The sequence below is a fragment of the Ursus americanus genome, chromosome 27, assembly GCF_024610735.1.
Source record: "Ursus americanus isolate L20-20 chromosome 27, mUrsAme1.1.p, whole genome shotgun sequence".
Classification (NCBI taxonomy): Eukaryota; Metazoa; Chordata; class Mammalia; order Carnivora; family Ursidae; genus Ursus; species Ursus americanus.
In genome coordinates this window covers 4,528,496-4,547,700 of record NC_142153.1, presented here as the reverse complement: position 1 = coordinate 4,547,700, position 19,205 = coordinate 4,528,496, and the positions used below count along the sequence as shown (strand labels likewise).

Genomic DNA, 19,205 nt, shown 5'->3' with positions numbered 1-19,205 from the left:
TTCAGTCTTTTGAGCAATTTGTTGAGACATGCTTTCTCTCTCAGCATGGAGTCAATTATAAACATTCTATTTACTCCTGGAAATGATGCACATTCTGCAGATGTTAGGTATAGTGTTCAAGAGTATTAACAGTATTGTTTAATTAGAAAAATGTGTCGGACCAACTTTGTGCTGCTTATAATAGACACTTCTTAAATTAGGGATATGGAAAAGTTAAAAGTAAAGGATAGAAAAATTGATTTTCTCCTGTTTATTGTATTAACTCCTGAGAGAGGTGTGTTAAAATGTCTCAGATTATGGGTTACTGCTTATGATTATTTCTCCCTTTAGTTCCTTCACTTTATGCTTTCTATGTTTTGAGGCGGTATTGGTACATGCATGTGAACTACAGAATTGTTTTATCAGTCTGATGACAATGGTTTGTCCCTTAAAGTCTACTTTGATTAATATAGCCCTTCCACCTTTGTTTGGGATAGTGTTTGCAAGTTGACTTTTTAATCCTGTTACTGTCAAACACTCTTTATCTTTATGTTTAAAGTATGTCTCTTAAAAGCAGCAGAGTTAAATTTCATTGTGTATCTGGTTTGTTAATCTTTGTCTTTTAATTAGATGATTTAGTCTGTTTACCTTTAATGAACTCTATTTGGGTTTCAATCTACCATCTTACTCTTTGGTTTCTATTTTCCCCACGTGTTCTTTTTTGTTTTTCTCTCCTTTCTTGCCTCATTTTCAATTAAGCATTTTTTATTTTTCCATTCTTTTCCTCTGTTCTATTGGCTTGTTAATTATCCATCCTTTTATGTTCTTTGGAGAGGGTACACCATTCATATTTGACTCATTAAGGCTAATACAGATTAGTACTTTTACCACTTCCTGGACAATACAAGGACCTTAGAACGCCTTAATTCCATTTATATTCCTCCCAGGCTTTTGTGCTATTCTTTTCATATATTTTGAATAACTCCAAGAGCATAGATAGTAGTAAAATGTAATAAAATTAATGGGAAGTGATGAATCTTGAATATTTTGTCTTTTTAACAATGTTAAATATAATTTATGTAAATATAAGTTTATATAATTTATTTTTAATAATGATTGTGTTTAACAACCAGCTTGCGATATTCTTGAAAATGTAATAATGATCTCTTGTGAGCCAATATTAGCTGGCTCAATTACACCACTGACTGAGGCCATTTCTTTTTTTTTTTTTTTAATGATTTTTTATTATATTATGTTAGTCACCATACAGTACATCCCCGGTTTCCGATGTAAGGCTCGATGATTCATTAGTTGCGTATAACACCCAGTGCACCATGCAATACATGCCCTCCTTACTACCCATCACCAGTCTATCCCATTCCCCCACCCCCCTCCCCTCTGAGGCCCTCAGTTTGTTTCTCATAGTTGACTGAGGCCATTTCTTATAATGGGAGCCAAGTTTAATAAAGATAATCCTTGGAATTACACACATCTCAGCATCCAAACATCGGTATTTATGACCCCTACACAATAAAACAACAATCATGTTTTGCCAAGTTCAACAAATAGGGGCACATTTGGCTGATGACCTGGACTAAGGAATTGAAAAAGAGTTTGTAAATGTGCAACAATGAAGCACCTGTATGGTGGAAATGCAATATAACAGTGTGCTCCTGTGCATTTCTTCCAAACTCTGTATTCGGTGGTGGTCATGTTATAGCTTGAAATTGGTCACGTTCGACTATTTACACGTTGACATTTACATTAGGGTGTGATTTATTGTTTTGTGTTCTAGACTTAAGAAAATGATGAGGAAATTTGCAGCTTCAACTAATAGTGTCTCCTGTCTGTAGCATTATATCATGAACAGCACAAAAAAATTGTGGAAATATTCTTCTAATAGTAGAAAAAAACCCTATCTGACTCAGCAAAAAAATAACTTTTACCATTATAAGTAAGCGATATCTTATATCTTATCCTTAATATAAAATAAAATGTCAACAAGCCTCCACATTGGAACCATTCTCGTTTGTCAGTTTCAACCATAGGTGTTTCTACAGACACAAGAATTTGGCAAAAGCTAATGTATGAATTGGCTATATGGAATTTATGATAAAGAATGCTGGATATTTTATTATTATTTGTAAATTGCATACTAATACTCTATACTAGTAAAATTGGTAACTAATTTATGTCTATAGGTATAGATGTACATGCAACTTTCTTCCTGGAGATCTGGTTCTAAAACCAGCATAATTTGCCCTCATACCACTGACCTCACTCCTCCAAAACTGTAGTTAGAAGCATTGTTATTGACTCTCCTGACCTTCTTAAGAATCCTAGGGGAAAAGTTAACAGATGTTACTGACTTCAGTGTAACAATTGCTTCTTTCTACATTTCTTTGTTCTACTGGAGTCTTCCTAGAACTTGGACTAGTTGTCTTCTTATCACCTCTGTGAAAACTCCCAAGGCCTCAAGGTCTTCACAATATTTTTATAGTTTTTTTTAAAGCTTTGAGTTTCTCTGGTTGTGTATTTAGAATACAAAAAGTAGGTAATTCCTCTTCTTTTATCTAAAAGATTTTTCTGCTATGTGTCATCACCTCTGAAGCTTTTACTTCCCAGAGTTTGTCTGACAGATTTTGCATCTCACAACCCCCTTGAGCACCTTTGCTCCTTCTGATGGTCCTGCTTTCAACTGAGAAGGAGCATCTGACAAAAGCTCTGGGTCACGCGCTACCAACAGGGTGTTTGTTGATACCCCCTTTCTTGCCCAATACCCAGAACTCAGGATATCTTAACAGTAAAAGATAATATTTTGAATAAATTTTTATTTTCTAGCCCTGGGAAAATCCTCTATACTATATAGTAATAGTGATCATTTAATGAGTGCTCACTGTGGATCAGTTACTGACTTTTGTGCTTTCTCCTTCTATCACCCTCATGATTAACCCCCTCAAGTAAGTTTCATCACCATCCTCATTTTAGAAATAAGGAAACTGAGGGGCGCCAGAGTGGCTCAGTTGGTGGTTAAGCGTCTGCCTTCAGCTCAGGTCATGATCTCAATGAGGTCCTGGGATCGAGCCCTGCATGGGCTCCCTGCTCCGTGGGGAGTCTGCTTCTCCCTCTCCTTCTGTCCCTTCCCTTCTCCCCCTACTCATGCTCTTGCTCTCTCTCTCTCAAATAAATAATATCCTAAGAGAAAAAGAAATAAGAAAACTGAGATTTAAAAAGGACAAGTTGCCCAACGTTTCTAGTGGCCAGACCAGGATTTGAACCCAAGTTCTTCTGGTGCTATAAGAACTATATTATTCTGTGACTTGTCAACAATGTCTGTCCTGTTTCTCTTTTGTCTCTCTCAAGTAACCTCACTGGCCTCTGCTTCTTATTTTCTTGTCAGAATTAGTGAGTATTCCTTGAAATTTAAATCTGAGGACAGGAACATTTTGTTATTGTGACATGACAGTGTGAACTATTCAAAAATGTTTTTTGAAAAAGGAGAGAGTGAAAACTTTGAATAGTCTCCTCCCTTTCCCTCACTCCACATGAAGATGATCACCACGTCCCAGCTCCTTGTCTTTTAAACCTATCCCTTGTCGGGTACCAGCCCTCCTTGGTACAGGCTCCCAGTCCTTCACGGTTGGGTAACTGCTGGAGCCTCTTATTGGTTCCACACCTTGGGTCCTTACCTCTCCAGCCCAGCCTCATCATGGTCCTCCAAAGAACATTTTAAAACACAGGTATGACCATTTCAATTTCTTGCTTAAATTGATTTAGTGACTCCATTGCCCATAATTCCTTCACTTAGTGGAGGTTTTCAGCCTTCTCTATCACCTTACCTGCTTCCACTTTCCCATGAGTATCTGAAATTCCAGCCACGTTCAACTTCTCTCAGGTTCCAAACTCTGTCATACTTTATGTCTGCTTTTTCTTTGGGTCCCCCTGCCTACAGTGCTGTTTTCTTATCTCCCATTTTCTTCCATCATCTGCACTCCCACCTGCTTTTCACAACTCAGATACAAGTACGATTAGCCTAATTGGATTAGCTGCTCTTTCCCTTGCTCCCGTGGCAGCCTACATTTGCTCCCTCATACGCCTTAGCCTTCCAAATTGTGGATGGTGGGGGAACAGATAATCTGTGAGATCCCTGAGGGCAGGAATTGTAGCCTTACCATAGAATGTGACAGTTTGAAAGCCCTCAGTACATTTATATTGGATGAATGAGTGATGAGAGGTTTGCTTGTTCAATCACCTGTCCTCCATTAAAAATTTCTCCTATAAGAGGTAAAGATTTCATTATGGAAGAAAATGGGTGGTGGCTATAAATCCAGTGGGAAGGAAAAATTCAGAAGAGATTACAAATGCTGCTGTGCTAAGAAAACGTGCTAGCTAAGAACTTGGGGGAGTCATTTCACCTCTCTGGACTTTGATTTCTAGGAGAATGAAGGTTGGATGCCATGATTCCTAAGTTTCTTTAGGTTGGTGAATACCAACCTTACAGTCACACTTAATAGCCATTTGTATTATAATTTTTTATTGGTGTTTAGAACTTCCCCAAAGATCTAGAATCTGGTTATTCCCTAATCATGATAGTGAGTACAAATCTCATTTTAAGCATATAGGAATATAATGACTTTTATTGGGTTCCTCTTTTAAAAGCTTACCTATTCTTCCTTCAAATTGTTAAATAAATGACATGTTAACATAAATCAGTACAATTTTATTTTAAGATACCCTAACATGTCAAAATATATACATCAAAATGAAGGCAGAGTAATTCAATGACGGTACTTTGGGAAGCTATTCCCATAAGAATGTCTTCGCTTAAAATATTTTTGGAACTTCTCGTTCAGAATTATCCTTGAGCACTTGCACGATCTTTTTTCTAACGTTGGCAAATCTGTCTTTGTAGGACAGATTTGTGAACAAAGTAGGTGATCAAGCTGTATTATCATTTTGTTTATTAGTTTACTTGCTCTTCTTAGGAAAGTAATGTATGTTCATTTGGAGAGCATAGAATAAAAAGAAAAATTAACAAGTTTATATTCCACTTAAACATTAATCAGTCCTTGGAAGAAAACACCAGAAATTATGGGGTTTACAGCCTGAAGGTGATTGAGGTTCAGAATTCTCATCCAACACAACAAAATTTTTTCTGTCTGCCTTGTCAGTGCCCTGGGGTGGAATTTGTTTGCGTCTGGAATTTTGAATGTGTGATTCATATAAGGAAGCAAAATACCCCCATACTTTCTTTTTCATTTATCTTGGACTTCAGACCCTCTTTTTTTTTCCCCCTGGGGAAATATAGGAAAAAAAAAAAGTAACTATAGATCTCCCTTAATTTAACCAGAGTATTATTTTGGTGCATTTTTTTCTAATTTTAACAATGTGTCATGTATGTTTTCTTTGGGACAAACTGAGATCCTACTGTTCATGCCTTGTATCTCGCCTCTTCTTAGTAGTGTATGATTGCCATTCATTAAATTTTTAAAAACATGCTTTTTAGTGGGTACATTTTATTCTATCATATATATTCATATTGTACTCTCCATTTTCCTATTGTCTTCATAGTAGTAGCATATAGATATCTATTTGGCTGTACCCACAATGATAAAAAAATATTATAAATTAAAATATATTTGTCAGTTTGATAAATTAAACTGTTTCTTAAGAGTGGAATTTTTGTTATTAATGAGGTTGAACTGTTTCACATTTTCTCTGTCTTGTTAAATGTTCTTTTGCCTTAAATTTTGCTCTGATATAAATATTGTCATCCAAACTTTCTTTTCATTTGTGTTCTCTAGATCCGCCTAGCTCTTCCTTTTATTTTAGATTTCTGGGTCATTTGGTTTTAGACTTGTCTTATAAACAGCATATAATTGGTTGTTGAGCATCTTCATTTTTGTTGGGGGATGTTTAACCCATTTACATTTATTGTCATATTTGTTAAGTTTGATCTTTGATCAATTTAAAAAAACATTTCTACTTTATATGCTTCTTGTTATTCTAAAAAGAATATGTTATATGGATTCTATTTTTGTTTCCTTTCTAGTGATTTAAAAGTCACACATCCAGTTTTTATTCTTTTGCTGCTAATTTTGTAGTTTTAAAAATAAAATGGGTTTATTTGACTCAAATTAGTTCTAAAAGCTCATCTAAAAGGAGTGTTCAAAAGAAATCATGGGGGGGTGCCTGGGTGGCACAGCGGTTAACCGTCTGCCTTTGGCTCAGAGCATGGTCCCGGCATTATGGGATCGAGCCCCACATCAGGCTCCTCCGCTATGAGCCTGCTTCTTCCTCTCCCACTCCCCCTGCTTCTGTTCCCTCTCTCGCTGCTGTCTCTATCTCTGTCGAATAAATAAATAAAATCTTAAAAAAAAAAAAAAAGAAATCATGGGCAATAAGGTATTATTGGATTCAGTGTTTATCCTTTCACGTAGACTATTCTGAGGGACAAAAGTCATTTGATTTCAAGTGTTGATACTTTCATGTAAAAAAAAATCATGTTTTATAATAAGGTCAGCTTAATGAGTGTTACTTCACCAATTTGACCCTTTGGTTAGGTACTCTTTCTCTGTTATACACCCTGCCTTCTTTGTTACCCCTCACTCTGTCTTTTTTTTTGTTTTTTTGTTTTATTCTATTTTTTTTTGAATAATTGTTAATATTTTTATTTTTTAAATGTTTTTTATTATATTATGTTAGTCACCATACAGTACATCCCTGGCTTCCGATGCAAAGTTCGATGATTCATTAGTTGCGTGTAACACCCAGTGCACCATGCAATACGTCCTCACTCTGTCTTTAACATAAGGACAGGAAAGCAACCAGTCAGTGGCAGGTGAGGGCAGCACGGTGTGACAGAAATAGCTCTGAATTGTTGGATCTTGGATAAATCACTTTCCTTCTGGGCTTCAGTTTCCATATCTGGAAGTTTAAGAGGTTGGAGTACATAATCTCCGAGGCCACTATTTGTAGCTTTAATCTTAAATAATTAAACAAATCTTATTAAACACCTATTTGCATAGCTTCAATACCAGGCCCTATATAGAATGACAAACACAAAAACAATCTATGTTTTAAAAGTAAGAAAAAGAGAAGTTACTAAGCTGATGAGATCCTGTATCTTGGTCTGTGTGCTGGTTACATTGTGTGTAGTATGTAAAAACTTCACTGGGCTATACCTTTAGGATGAGGGTACTTTAATGGCTTTACTTGTGTATTTTGTACCTCAATAGATTGGAAAACTAAACCGAAAAAAGAAAAAAGAAAGGAAGAAAAGAAGAGAAAAGAAAAACTGGCCAGATGTTTAAAGGTTGTAATTATGAGTCAGGATGGTGTAATGGAGAATCCACAGAAAGTAGATAGTGAGTTTAAATCCTGACAACATCAAATATTAGCCTTGGAATCTTGTGCACATTACTCAACCTCTTGAGACTCAGGTTTCTTAGTGAAAATAAAATTTGTGGTTTCTACTTAATGAGGCAGTCAGGGGTATTGAATGAGTGAAAAGGCACATGAAAGACCTGGCATGTAGTAGGAGATCAATACATATTTTTAAAAAGAGGCAGTAAGAGTATAAACAAACGTATATGACAGATTGGAAGAACGAAAAGATTTTACATCATTCTTTTGAAATCACCCCAAAATTAATAAATCCCAGAAAACCCAGTGTTAAAGAGACTATGAAGAAAAAGCTAGGCTTATATTTCTCTGGTGATGTGCAAACTGGAAATGCCTCTTTTGGAGAGCCATCTGACAATTTATAATAAAAAATCACCCAGTGTATAATTATGATCTTTAAACTATTAATCCCACCTTTTGGATTATAGCCTGAGGAAATAACTCCAAAAGGACAACCAAAATTTATTTATTCAAAAATGCTTGACTGGGTTATAATAATGTGTGGAAGCAACTAGCTGCAAGATGGCTAATTAAACATTTTAACGATGCAGTGGAATATTGTTCCATTTAAAATGACAGATACATGGAATAAGTAGATGTATGGAGAATTCAAGCAAAAAATTAGAAAATAGGGTGCACTCAGTGAATACAACCCCATAAAACCTATGTCTGTGCAATGACAAAGGTTAGAAGTGAATTTTGTAAATTTCTGGTTCTATGTGGATAAAGGGTGATTATATTTTAATTTTTGGTTTATTATAGTATAATGATTGCTAAGTGAGTCTAAAAAATTAAGTAAAAACATTATATGTTCTAAGATGGAATAGGGTATCTATGGAAATAGTGTATAAAATACAAAATAAAAATGTACAGCTGGTATATAGGTAAAGTTATAGAAAAATAGACGTTGTATTCCTCATAATATTGAAGAGGTTGCCTCACCAATGCATTGTGAAAGGAGTTATCACTCTCAAGAAATGCTTTTCCTAGAAATAATTTCCAAGTCAGCTAAAATGCCAAAATATGGAGATGAAAATTCATGAGAGAAGTTGTTCTTAAAGATACCAAGTTCCCTATCAGTGGCATTTTTTTTCCAGCTGCCTTTTCTTCTTTCTTTTCTTTTGTGATAAAGGAGAAGGTTTTATAGATGCTGAAATGGTTTACAATTGCCTTATTTAGTTGCTCTTATTTTTTTATGTCTCCCCAAAGGGTCACAAAATCCATCATTTAAAAAGAGAAAATGATGTGTTTTTAGTGCAAAAGGAGAATAGCCACTTTAGAGAACCAATAGGAATGGAAATAAATGGAATTGGGCACCTATAGCCATAACATACTAAGTACTTGGGAGCATCTCAGATGTCAGAAGCTTCACAGGGAAAATGGAATGAAGTGCTGGCTGGTGGGGTACTTCTTTTCATCTCTGGAAGGCCTACATCAACTTGTTAGTGGTTTTGAAGTGAAAGACTCTTGGAGTGCACAGGAGAACATGGCAGGCCCGGGTTGAGGGATGCTCCTCTTTTCCCTGAGAATAGAACAGCTTTGGGAAATAACGAAGGTATTTTCTAGATGTGAGAGGAGTCTGGGTGTTTCAGGAGATGGAGGGCGCTTTGTATCTGAAATGTGTTTGGTGGCATGGAAAATTTTTGACCCAAGTTATAAAATGCAAGGAATATTCCCCAAAAGAGGACTGGCAAGAATCACAGAGCTGGAAGGAGTTTTAGAAATCGATTAGTCCAAACTCTTAATTTTGCCAAAGAGGAAACAGACCCAAGGGGGGGGAAATGGCTTGCCCAAGGTTACAGTCACCAGAGAGGACATGGCCAAAACCAAGTCTGTTGATTTCTGGCCATTATTTTCCTGCTCTATCTTGCTGAATTGCCCTTACCATCACTTACCATCACCATCACTTCACTACTGACCTTTTCTGCATCTATCACGCAAAAGATGAGCCTTCAGACTTAGAAATGTAGCCCTTTAATTCACAAAGAGTTCCTTTAAGCCATCAGAGGTGTGAGTCAGCAAATCGTGATCCACTATTCCAGGATCCTGTTTGTCTAGCAGAGGGGAGAGAAGTTTCATTCCAAGAGCTTGATTCTGGAATCAGAGTTCATATCCCATGGTTCATATCCCAACTCCACCGCTCAGATAATGGCTGACATGAAGCGAATTATTAAACCTCTCTGAGTTTTGGTATCATCTGTAAAATGGAGGGTCATAATAATACCTATCTTTTAGGGCCCTTTGGTGAGGATTAAATGGGCTATCCCATTAGATGGGGGCCTGGGTTGTAGTACGTGTTCAATAAATGGCAGCTATTGTTACTGTTGTTCTGGGGATAGTTAGAACTATTTCTGTCAAAAGTCTTAAGGAATGAACTTTTTTATTTTTTGAGGGAGTAATGGGTATTATCTAGGTGTGGTGCTTAGGTGCTCAGAAAGACTTTTCTGGGATTGTAAAACTTCCTGAACTTCCAACGACGAGGAATCTTTCTCTGGTAGGCTTTTATGGATCTAGTGTAGCTTTTTTTCTGTAGCTTTTTATCCAACAACTATTTTAATTACCCCAAATGTAGCTACTCCTTTAATTTTTTTCCTTGTTTTTATCTCTCAATAATTTTATAGCTTTATTGAGGTGTAATTGATATGTAATAAACCCACATATTTAAAGTCTGCAGCGTGATTAGTTTTGATATACACATGAAACCATCACCAAAATCAAGACAATGAACATAATTATCACCAGCAGAATTTCTGTGTACCGCTAGGTAATCCCACCATCCTGGTCCCTCCTGGTCCCTCCCAAACCCCCAACCCCGTCCTCCACCAAACACTGATCTGCTAGAATTTTATATAAATGGAATCATATAGTATGTTTTTTATTTGTTTGGCTTCTTTCACTCAGCGTAATTATATCCATGTTGATACATGTATCAATTGCTCATTTGTTTTTATTGCTTAGTACTCAATAATTTTTTCTTTGTTTGCTCTTTACTCCTGTCTTGTTTAACTGGCCATGATATGGGATGACAACACATTTTGATGATTGAAAAATATTTATTGATTAAATATCTGTGTTTCCTGTTCTTATTTTCTATTTCATTGCTGTCCAGTATACATAGTAAATAGTACACAGCAATTTAGGCTCCCTGAGAGTAACACCCATTTGCATTCTGTATGCATGTTTTAAAAAATGGTGTCCATAAGCAGTATTATTATTTATTTATTTGAAGGTTGAGATTAAAATTTTCTCCCATCTCTTTGGCTCTCAATATTAAAAAAAAGCATACTTCCATTGGCCTAACCCAATGAATTGATTGAATAAATTCAATTATATAAATATTTACACAGTTTTTGTTTTTACAGTGAAATATTTATACTGTTATGTTACCATCCTTTTTTTGAAAATGTGGGCAGTATGTTCTCAATTCCCTTGCAACTAGAGCATGACATGAAATAAACTAAAAAATTGATACAGCAAAAGTAATACATTTGCAAAATAATGACAGATCATTTAGGAGGCAAGTCCATTTTTATAATGACTTTTTACCAATACCGTATTATCTCTCAACTATTGACATTCTTGCATCTGGGAAGGAAGAAGATAAAGATTACCATTCAAAACGCCCATTCAAGTTTGGTGAAAGATTTAATTTCATCTATCGCAGTGTCACGAGCCCTGTGAATACTGTAAATCAAGCCTTGGTGCCAGAAGTTTGGAGACTTGGCAGTGTGGAGGGGAGAGTTTAGCCAGAGGGAATCATAATGCCAGAGAAAACAAACTTTACCCATCTTGCATCTTAAACTTGTGTTCTAAGCGGTTGTCCTGAGTGCTCTCTTTGCCTGAGAAGCCGGGGAATGCAGTCATTGGAAAACTGAGCCCGTAGTGAAGATGTACATACTGACCTTGAAGAAGCTACAGGCATTCAAGAGGCATATGGAGGTTTATATGGAACAGTGAGAAGAAGGTGTGGTTTCTGTACTCGAAGGTGACTTGGAGATTATCTGGCCTCAACTTTCATTTCGCAGGTGACCAGCCCAAGGTCATAATAACTTAATAGCAGAACTGGGAGCAGACGTGCACTTTCTGAACCACAAACTCACGCCCTGTCTGTGTTGCTGTTGTACTGGGACTGGTGTGCTGGTGTGTGAGGTGTTAGACTGTGTGATTTGTTCTCTCTGAGCTGCCCTGCGTAGGGGTCCGTTGTCTGGGACATCGCACCTCGATGAGCTATACCTCTCGAGCATTGTGTCTTCTTTGAGCTTGTCCTTTTTAAAGCTCCCTTCCCTACTTGTAGCATCCAAGTCTAAATGCTGTCCTGAATCTTCATCATTTGTCCATGTAGCTTGTTCCCAGCTGTCACATGTCTAATTGTCCACAGGGATTCTTAGTGTGGGTGGTGAGCAACAGATGAAGGTCAGCCCCCTTCACCGGGAATCCCTGGCTTAGGCCAAACGCTTTATTTTACAGACCTGGAAACACAGGCAAAGAAGTTATGGACTTAGCTGAAGTCTCACAGTAATGCATTTAAGACGATGTCTTAGTCAGCTTGGGCGGCTATAGCAAAATACCATCGACTGGGGGTCTTATCAACAACAGGCCTTTACTTCTCACGGTAATGGAAGCTGGAAGCCCATGGTCATGGTGTCAGCATGGTCAGGTTCTGGGTTGCAGCTAGCTGACTTCTCACTGTGCCCTTGCATGGTGAGAGAAGAGCTAGCTAGTTTTCTGGCCTCTTCTCAGGGCACTAGTCCCACTCGTGATGGCTGCTCCACCCTCCTGACCTAATTATCTCCCAACGGCCCTACCTCCAGATACCATCACACTGGGATTAGAATTTCAATACGCATCTTGGGAGGGACACAAACATTCAGTCCCCAACTGATGAAAATCCAAATCTGTTGTTCTGCCTGGGACAAAGTACAACAGATCTCCCTGAAACACTGTTCATGCCTCATTAGCGTCTGCGATAGTAGGGAGCACATGCCGCGCAGCTGCAGGGTCTAATGGGGCGGAGCCGGCCCAGAAGAGTGTGTTAGGGGAGGATGTCTAATCAAATCGCACGTGAGTGTGACTGCGGCACTGCGGGCCGCGTGCTGGAAAGTAACTCTTTTATGGAGGTACGTCAACTGTCTGCATCTTAACAGATTTAAGAGAGAGATGATGTTATTGTTCTCACAACTAATGGCAAACAGAGCAATGTAGTATCTTTCCAAGAGACTGCATATAACTCTCTCCTTTCCAGTTCAAATTAGTCCATCTTCCTTTCTGCTCTAACAGTATATTATTTGGATTTCTGTGTAGGATGTGAGTCATTTCATTCTTGAACGTGTTAGTGGTTCACGGGTTGATAATGTGGGGATGGCTCAAATGGGGAGCCCACGGGGACCCACTGCCTGGCTTGGGAGGCACTTGGTAAATCTTTATAAAGAAAATATTATTTGATACCCTTTAAGGTGTTAATAGACCCATACATTTTATTTTTTTTAATTCAATTAGCCAACATGTAGCACTTCATTAGTTTCAGATGTAGAGTTCAGTAATTCATTAGTTGTGTATAACACCCAGTGCTCATCACATCACGTGCCCTCCTTAATGCCCATCACCCAGTTACCCCATCCCCCCATCCACCACCCGTCCAGCACCCCTCAGTTTGTTTCCTATAGATAAGAGTCTCTCATGGTTTGTCTCCCTCTCTGATTTCTTCCCATTTGGTTTTCCCTTCATTCCCCTCTGGTCCCCTGCTCTGTTTTTTGTATTCCACATATGAGTGAAACCATATGATAATTGTCTTTCTCTGACTGACTTATTTCGCTCAGCATAATACCCTCCAGTTCCATCCACATCGATGTAAATGGTAAGATTTCATCCTTTCTGATGGCTGAGTAATATTCCATTGCAGATATATACCACATCTTCTTTATCCATTCCTCTGTTAATGGACATCTAGTCTCTTTCCACAGTTTGGCTATTATAGACATTGCTGCTATAAACATTGGGGTGCAGGTGCCTTCAGAACAGTACATTTGTATCTTTGGGGTAAACACCTAGTAGTGCAATTGCTGTAGACCCAAACATTTTAAAAGACACTTCAAATAATTTAGCAATATAATTTTGTTCATAGTCTTGATAGTTCTGCTAATAGTATCTGAGATTATCCCCATTTATCAGGACGAAAAATTGAAGAAAATAAGAGTGACCTACTTCACTGAAAGGATTAGGAATAAGAAAGAGATAAAGAGATATCTTCTTATTTAGTCTGCTTCTGTACATGCTAGATCAGGACATAGTGATCCTGTTTTTCATTTCACAGGAAAACAGAAGAGCAACATTTTTGGGGAAACTCGTGACTTTTAAAGTCAGTTGTCCTCCAAAACATACTATTTTCAGCATAATTATTTAATGTGGAAGGAATGTGGTCAAGAATATAGTTACATGTGATTTATAATGTGTAGCATGCAAGGGCACTTTCTTTTCTGAAACATTTTTTTAAAAGATTTTATTTATTTGAGAGAGAGAGAGGGCATAAGAGAGAGGGGAGCGGGGGGGGGGAGAGGCAGAGGGGGAGGGAGAGAGGGAGAGGAAGAAGCAGACTCTGCGCTGAGCCCAACACAGGGCTCGATCCCACAACCCTGGGATCATGACCTGAGCCGGAACCAAGAGTCAGAAGCTCAGCCGACTGAGCCACCCAGGGGCCCCTCTGAAATAAATTCTTGAGCAAGATAATTTTAGAATTATCTAAATAATTATCTAAATGCACAGTTTCTGACTGTATCTCTGCTCTGTCTTCTAGTGCTGTAACATAGAGGACTCCACTGCTTTATACAAATAAAAGACGTTACCATCAAGATTTAAAAACATATACTATTATCCACATATGCACAAAGAAAAATCTCACAGGTAGCTTGAGTTGGCAGACACATATCTAGTCTCTGCCTGTCTTGGTGCCTTTCTTTTGTTGTTTTAGGCACATTGATGATGAAAGGGCTTGTTAGTCTTCCTTTCTTATTTCTCACATTTCAGTAATCAATGTGTCTGATGCGTATGTGGTTTAGATGGACTAAAGATTTAAAGATTGACATTTACGAAGGTGAGGAAGCCTTGGAGCTTAAGGTACATGGATGGGTGTTTTGTACCATTGGATCGATTGTGTTTTTGAAGCTCTTTAGAAATTAAATTGCTGGGAACTTCCACTTAGAAATTGTACATTTTATAGAATGGGTTGCTAGATTGTTAAAATATTACTGATCTCAGTGTACTCATTTTCAACATTTTTGATTGCTGTTTTCAATAGTTGATTTTTGGTGGTCTCCTTTTAATATGATTAAAAGCTGACTTATTTACGGAGTCCTGTTAATTAATGTATGTCAAACTCTATTACTGTGGGGCTGCGGTGGGGCAGACTTCCTAACCTTTAGAATCCTGCTGGAAATTTCCAAATCCAAGTATGTGATTGTTCCACGGACGTTCTCCCAGCCAGTCTGCACATCTGCCTTCTCTTGCCTTCTTTTCCCCATAACTAAAACTTGTGAAGCCACATGATTGTCTCCATAATCCTCACTCTTTATGCCAAGCGATCGAGAACACACTGGGCATCGGGCGATAGGGAAGGGGACCTCAGGTCTGGCGAAAGATATTAAGACCGAGGGATGTTGTTGAGAACTATTTTCTGAATGGAACAAAGCCAGGCACTGTATCTGTACACCTGCAGTTGTCTTCCTGGGTTTAGCTTGTATTTTGAGCATATGCTACTTGTCTAAGAGTGTGTTTTTGTCATTGTGATTTCATATAAAGGATGAGGGATTCAGGGGATCGGGGAGGGGCTGTCTTCTCAAGGCCTCGATGGCAACCTTTGGCATATCTGCCAGGCCCCCACTTTAAGCAGTAGAAGCCACTGTAAGTCCCATACTCGCTTAGAGAACCACACATGAGGACTAGTACTGCAGGTAAGGTCATGTTGCATGATAGAAAAAGTAAAGGCTTGTTTTTCCTTTTTCACTCCAAAGCTTTGGTTTTAGTCCTGGCTTTAGCATGTACCAGTAGGAAGGTTTCTTAACCCCTTTGAGCCTCATTTTCCCCATTTGTAGAATGGGAATATTAACACACATATGCGTAGCATTGTTGTGCGGATTGAATGAGTTCGTATGTAATGCAGCTAGACGGTGTATGACATATTGTAGTTGTGCAGTTGCTGTCCCTTGCCTTTCTTCCAGTAGAGGATGTGTCCAGTTGAACATACCCACTTCTCCCTGACGGACCTTCGGTTTACCTTCAGTAATTTTCCGTGATGCTAATTCACGTTCCACCCCCATCTCTAAGGGAGTCTTGTCAGTGGTTCTGCCTTCCTGTCTCTTTCCTTTTCCATCACTAGCTTGAGATGACTGCTTTCTGGGGGAACATGGTGTTTGGAACTGCTAAGGAGACAACGTACTTCCCAGAGCCAAGGATCTGAGTTTTAATGAGTTCTTTCACTAGGAAGAGAGGGAGGCTCTGGGCCATCCTGTGGCTCTTACCCTGCAGTTTGGCATTGCTAGGGCCAGGCACTTAGAAGCTGGATGAATGCGGACTACTGTGTGTGGATAAAAAAAACTGTGAATGTTTCTCTTCAAGTTGCTGGAGAGAGAAGTACAAATTAGATTATTAATGATCATATGGAGGTATGAGCTGACAGTCTATTTAGTTTCATTATTAAAACAAGTGTGGTTTTGGACGATGCGGATGTTTCCCCCTTTTATTTAGATGGCAAAGAACATTCATTAAGGATATCAATAAAGACCACGTCAGTGATTTAGCTTCCAAAGCTGCCCCCTGAATGCTAAAAGACAGCAAAGAAAATTTAAGTGGTTGAGAATGAGAATGTGAGATTGGAAGCCAAATTATAAACTCATTTCAACTCTTGGCCTGCAGGCGCTGGAATAACATTATTTGTTGTCAAGGATGCAAAACAACTCAGATTCAGGTCCAAGTGATTATTCCACTTTGGCATTGCTGCCTCTCTGCCTACAGCAATTCCATTTGGACATAGATTAATTAGCCAGGCAGGGGCGGAAGTGTTGGTGGTGAGAGCAAAGGCGGAAGGGGCAGAGCTGCAGCCCTGAGTCGCTGTGGAGGGCACCGCTCTGCGCCCCAGGCTGGCCCAACCCACTTGAACCTTAAATCCGCAGTAAACTCGGGAGAGGGTGCGGATCCAAATGGACTCGGAGTTGTACTGACTGTTACTGGCGATGCCTCAGAGAAAACCTTCAAACTTAGCAAAAATGGGACAGATTCGTGTAGACACATCCGCTGTCCCCATGGAGAACGGACGAGCGGTGGCAGGCCCGAGGGTCTTCCCAGTCTTGTGTTTGGCATTCTGGACCTTTGTATTCCTACCTGTGAAACGGGAACAATCGTGGTTTACTTTTTGCTGTTACTTGAGTTATAAAGATCATGAACACTCCTGGGAAACTGTTAATGAATCGAAGATAGCATTGATGCAGTTATTAGCACTTCTTCAACAGGAGCGCGTAGTCCCTTTCCCTGCCTTTGCTTCGGGCGTGTTTTGCTTGTACCTCTTTTCCATCTGCTTTGATCTTCGTGGACACATCTGTGGCCTCCAGTGGAATCCCTTAAAGGCAGGGGCGGCGAGGGGCGGTCGCCGTTCCCCCGCGGTGCCGGACTCGGCCTGGACCGCCGGTGCGCGAGGGCGGCGGGCGGCGCAGGCGGGCGGTGGGGGGGGGCCGGGGACCCGCGGGGCCGTGCGCGCGCCCCCTCCCCGCCGCGCCCGCGGGACAGCGCAAGCTGCGCGCCGGCCCCGCGGGGCCAGCCTGGGGACGCGCGCCCCGAGAGCCCGGCTTTCCCGGCGGCCCGGGACCCTTTGGAAGGGTGTGCACCCTTTCCGTCCCTTGGGCAAAACTTCAGAAGGATTTGCTCTTTTCTAACATTTCATTCCATGAAAACATTGGGAAGAAAAAAAAAAAAAATCGGTGGCGCTGCACGCGGTGCCTGCAGAGGGGGCAGCACTCTCACTCCTGACCCCAACCTGGGAGCCCGAGTGCCTTCAGGCGGACAGAGCGTGCGAGCCGAGCCGCGAGTTCAGAAGCAGCGCGTGGGCCGCGGGCACGTTTCTTTCTGGCAAGGTTTGCTTTTTGGGGGGAGGTTCCTTCGCAAGGCAGTGTGCTTGCTTTCACGCACACTGCTATAGGGCTTTCGCCGTTCATTTTAAACCTTGTGTGGATGTGTGTATGCGAACAAATATTTTGTATTTTACCCATTAAAATAGGGACGGGGAAATACCATCCTGCATTTTGGGGATGAATTGTATTTTATATCCTAAGTCATTTAAATTTCTACCTTTTCGTAATATCACCTAGAGCTGAGACAAGGGAATTCACAGGGGCTCCCCCTTATTTTTATTTTATTTTATTTTTATGTTTTAGATTCCTTTGCGTTTCAAGGAAAGAAGCCAAGGTATCTTTACTCAGAGGAGGAATGATGTAGTTCCAGCGTAACCTTCTTTTCTTATACTTCCAGGTAAGTGAGTCTGTTATCATAGATTGCTTAAGAAACGAACTTTGGTATGGTCTGAGATGTATTCATATTCCGGCTATGTTTGAAATGTGGTGAATTCCATTTTACTTTCAATAGTTTGATTAACAACAGATTATTATTTTAAGATATGAATACTTTTTCGAAGTGATTCAATTATTTGGCTGCCTTGAATCTTTTTATTCTCTTTGTAAAGCCTATAATCTACATTTAATGTTACCAACTTCTTTATAATTTATCTCTTCTCACAGTGGCAAATGACTTAAGCCAATAATGTAGTTAGAAGAATTACATAATTCTTCTTAATATTCACTTGAATAGGAACATTTGTTCTCCTTCTGGAAGTTGTGACAGACTATTAAGCTTTCTCGAATATTCAGCCCATAATCAAATGGGCACCATCATTTTCACCATGATACAAAATATTTCTTAAAGTAAAATGGTTTGGGAAATTGAAGAATGATCTTCTTTTCTAACTTATATCTTAAGGTGTACTTTCTAGAATCTTGGAGAATAGTACCCCAATGGTTGGGTTTTGTCTGGGGACAAACGTAAAGCTCTGGAATGTTGTTTTAGTCCTGCTCTTATAACCAGTAATTTTGAGTTTCTCTGCGATAAGATATTTTATTACATTTGGCAAGACTAAACTTTAAAGAAAGCAAGAACCTTAGGGACATCATTAATGTTGAAATGCAACAGTATGAAGTCTGAAGTTGTATATATGATTTCTGTCTTCAGCAGAGCTAACCTTTTCTAGTTTTCTTTAGAAATGGTTCAACAGACATAAAAGTGAAAATAGGTAAGCTGTGCTCAGCATACGCATGTCTTCAAGAAGCTCCTCCCACCTTTCCTCTTCATTTCAGATTTCTGTAGAGGTGTTGTTCAGGATTTGTTTTGTTTAGTTTTTACTTTTGTCACACCGATTAAAATGAAAGAATAGAAGTCAAAGCATCCGATTTGACTTTACATTAATGAACAGCTTTGCATTAAAACAATAGAGCGTGCAGAGTGTAAGAGGGATTGTAACTGAGTTACTATAAATAGAAAAATAAACATGACCTTGGCCAAAATTTAATAATACAAACAAAAATAAAAATAATTCTTCACAGATTCTTTTCTGAGTAGAAACTCAAGTGGCTATCAGGCCTAAGCGATTCAGGACCAACCTGAGGGCTCTAGGAAGTTATTCTGATCTTTGGTCTTGGGCTGTTTCATGTTCTTGAGAAGGACTTGGAAGATGTAGAAGAGAACAGTGTCAGTAGAACACCATGTAGACCCTAATGATTTAAATCTTGAGA

General features: G+C 39.2%; 1 protein-coding gene across 2 annotated transcripts in view; it reads left to right on the top strand.

Moving 5' to 3' along the window:
* The window catches only part of CSGALNACT1 (chondroitin sulfate N-acetylgalactosaminyltransferase 1), a 326,446-nt gene that overhangs the window by 124,495 nt on the left and 182,746 nt on the right, over positions 1-19,205 (top strand). Inside the window, exons 1-2 of one of the 2 annotated variants that reach the window (XM_045779171.2) lie at positions 17,216-17,498; positions 17,799-17,892. The gene's annotated coding sequence lies outside the window, so the exon portion shown is untranslated. Of the gene's footprint in view, positions 1-17,215; positions 17,499-17,798; positions 17,893-19,205 lie in introns of those variants that run through there. The other variant, XM_045779172.2, reaches the window with a different exon arrangement.